Raw genomic sequence first — 3987 nt, 5'->3', positions numbered from 1 at the left:
CGGCGAACTACCTGTCACAGCATTGCTGCATCAAGGAAGTCTCCTCACGGTGCCGAGAACATTGCCCAGACACTGGCTATGCATTTTGCGGAATCTACCGCTACTATTCACTGTGATCCAGCTTTCTGCCGCTACCGCACTGCCATCGAGAGGGGTCGCTTGGACTTCCGGTCTCCAAATTCTGAACCCTACAATTGCCCCTTCACAATGTGGGAACTGGATTCGGCGCTGTCTGAGGCTCATGATACTCCGCCTGGCCATGATTAAATCCGGTACAGCATGCTGCAGCACTTGTTACTGCCTTCCAAGGAAGTTCTCCTGAATTTTTTTAACATGATATGGTTATCTGGCACGTACCCTGACTCGTGGAGGGAGGCGATTTTGATACCCCTCCTCAAACCGGGGAAGGACCGAACGCATCCCAGTAGTTATCGGAGTATTGCTTTGACGAGCTGTGTCGGGAAGACGTTGGAACGCATGGTCAACCGTCGCCTGGTTTGGCTGCTCGAGACCAGGCAGCTCCTTAGCCCCTCTGTGTGGCTTTCGGAGATGTCGTTCCCCTATCGACAACTTGACCCTGCTTGAGGCGGCCATCCAGCAGGCCTTCCTGCGTAACCAGCATTGTCTAGGTGTCTTCTTTGACATTCATAAGGCGTATGACACTACTTGGCGCCGCCATATCCTCAATCAACTCCATCAGTGGGGCTTTCGTGGCAGTCTCCCCATCTTCATTCGGTCCTTTCTTTCCCACCGCCTCTTTCGATATAGGGTTGGTAATGTGCTATCTGATTTGTATGTGCAGGAGAATGGTGTTCCTCAGGGCAGCGTTTTAAGTGTCACCCTCTTTGCCGTCGCCATTAACAGTATCACGTCCACTGTCCGGAGTCCTGCCCAATGCTCGTTGTTTGTGGACGATTTTGCTGTTTTCTGTTCTTCCTCCAGTCTTGTCACTGCTAGTCGGCAGTTGCAGCTTACGATACAGCGATTAGAGGCATGGACTGCGAAGACGGGTTTTACCTTTTCTGCAGACAAATGTGTGTGTGTTCATTTTAATCGTTCTCGACGTCTTTTTACCTCCCCTGAATTGCGTCTGAGGGACGCCATTCTTCCTTTTAGAGACACTGTGAGGTTCCTGGCCCTCACTTTTGATTCCAAGTTGTCGTGGTTGCCTCACCTTAAAGACCTCAAGGTGCGGGCCCTGAAGGCGCTGAATATTTTGAAGTGTTTGAGCCATCGGTCCTGGGGAGCAGATCGGGCGCGTCTGCTGCAGTTTTATAGGGCTTTCGTCCGATCGCGTCTTGAGTATGGTCGCACCGTGTATGGGTCCGCACGGCCTTCGTATCTGAAGATCCTTGATGCAGTACACCATGAGGGTATCAGGCTGGCCACTGGTGCCTTCCGTACCAGTCCCATCCCCAGCCTGTGTGCTGAGGCAGGGGAACCGCCGCTCGCCATCCGGCGGAATCTCCTCATAGTGCGACAGGTGTGTCAATTCCTTGCCTGTCCTACCTCCCCTGCGTACCCTACCGTTGCCCGACCGCCTATGGAACGTCTCTTTTCCAGTCGTCCCAGGGCAACGAGACCATTTGGGATTCGTGTCAAGCATTTGCTTGAGTCCCTTGGTGTCGAGCGTGTGGCCCCCCAACGACAAGGTTTTACTCGCCTGCCTCCCTGGTTGCTCCAGAGGCCCAGCGTCCTTTTAGACTTGTCGGAGTACCGGAGGAGCTGCACTCCTGCGTTTTTTACCTCCTTATTTTATGATATTTTAAACCAGCATCCCGACCATGTACCAGTGTTTACGGATGGCTCTAAACAGGGGGACTCTGTTGGTTGTGCTGTTGTTTTCCCTGATCGAGTCGTCAAGTTACGGCTTCCTGCGCCGTTTACCATCTTTGATGCCGAATTGTTTGCGATCCTGCGGGCATTGGAGCAGATGAGATGTGTTCCCAGTCGTAAGTTCCTCATCTGTTCTGACTACCTGAGTGCCCTTCAGACCATGCAACACTTGTACCCAGCGGATACGGTCGTCCAGAACATCCATGATGCCCTACTCCACCTGCAACGGCAGGGGAAGGTGGTTTCCTTCTGCTGGGTGCCGGGGCACGTGGGTATTAGGGGAAACGAACTGGCGGATGTGGCTGCCAAAGATGCGTGTTCCCTCCCTCACATTGTTGCATGTGCCGTCCCCCTCCTTGCTGTTACCTCCCTCCTGCGTTTTCGCGTTCTGCGTCAGTGGGAAGAGGAGTGGCTGGCAGTCGGTGAAAATAAGCTGCGTCTGGTCAAGGCAACCACGCGACCATGGCGTACGTCCTACCAGTCATGCAGGCGGGATGAGGTTCTCCTCACTCGCCTCCGCATCGGGCACAGTCCCTTCACGCATGGCTTTTTACTCCGGCGGGAGGACCCCCCAATCTGCAGTGCTTGTGGCGTCCAGATTACTGTCCGCCACATTTTACTTGACTGTCTTTTATTCTCTGACCAGAGGGCGGTGGTTTCTTTGCCACCGGATTTGCCCTCTATTTTACAGGATGACGCAACTACTGTTCTTAAGGTCTTACGGTTTTGAGTCCTGTCCAATTTGTTGCCTCGGGTTTTAGGGAGAGGGTTTTAATATGCTGCTGGGTGACTGGCTCACCCAGGTTTTAGGTAAGAGGTCAGCCAGTCACGATTACCTCCTTGTTTCCCTTCGGTTTCTGTTCTCTTTTCCTTGTTTCCCTTCCTTTTTCGTGTGTTCCTTCTCCTCTTGTTTTGCCTCTGGATGTGAGGATTTGAAACTGCGTCAGGTCTGTCTCTTTTAGCCGTACTCCTTGTTCGCTGTCCGTCTTAGTCCTTTCACTGCATGTGTTCCTGTTTTTATGCGTTTGGGCGCTGATGACCCCGCTGTTTAGCGCCCGTAAACCTCAAACACACACACACACACACACACACACACACACACACACACACACACACACATGACTGCAGACTCTACTTGTTGACTCGTTGGATGAAAGATAGAAACAAACTTACTGCCCCCCCCCCCCCCCAGGGGGTCCACAAATTTTTTGTGGACACGTGCGTAGCGAGCATGGGACACCGAGCTAATGTGGCCCTCCTTCCTTTCCGGGCTGCATACCTTCCCTTTCCGCATCCTTCCCCGTCCCCCATCTTCGCCCCTCCCCCCTCACCTCTTGCTCTTTCCTTCCCTTTCTCCCCCTCTGGGAGTATGGTTTGTGCCTACGTCCGGAGACGGACGCTCGAAACTGTTACAAATTCCTTGCTTTCTACACTTGCCAGTCCTTCCTCTGTCCTTCTCTTTTCCTACCCTCTTCTCTTTGCCCTTTTCTCCGCTGCGGCGTTTGAGACCCCTTTTCTTTCCTTTCCCTTTCTTTTTTTCCTCTCTGTGCGTGTCTGAAGGCCGACCCACGCACTTCCATGCGTAGCCGGTGACGGGGTAACGCATGATTCCCCGCCCCGGGTAGACAGGTAGGACACGTACGTACACCCTGGTAACGGCCAGGCCCAGGGAGGGGTGATTACCCGAGCTGATACCTTCCGAAAGTGCCGATTGGTCCCTCCGTCCGTTTGTCGGGAGGAGTGACCTGAGGTGTGAACAATCACCTAAGGCGGGAGTGCCCTCAGAGAGGGCCCCCACAAGGGAGGAGCGGGCCATCGGAGACGCCGGTAATCATGGGGGATTCTTCCGCAATGGTTTCCTCACCTTCCACTACGTCTGCTCACAAACGTAAGTTCACTGAGTGTCAGCCACAGACAGTTCTTCCATCGTTGCCACAGTTCCTTGTTGTTTCTCGGTCTGACGAAGGTTAAGACTTCTCCAGGGTCAACCCTTTCATTATTCAGAAAGGTGACGACGCAATTGCAGGTCCTGTAAAGTCTTGTTCCAGACTACGGAATGGCACCCTGTTGTTAGAAACAGTCAGTGCCCTACAGGCACAAAAATTGCTGCATACTTCTCTGCTCCACACCTTCCCTGTCCAGGTGGAACCA

This window comes from Schistocerca nitens, chromosome 7 (genome assembly GCF_023898315.1).
Source record: "Schistocerca nitens isolate TAMUIC-IGC-003100 chromosome 7, iqSchNite1.1, whole genome shotgun sequence".
In the NCBI taxonomy this organism is placed as follows: Eukaryota; Metazoa; Arthropoda; class Insecta; order Orthoptera; family Acrididae; genus Schistocerca; species Schistocerca nitens.
Note: the sequence above shows the minus strand (reverse complement) of the source record.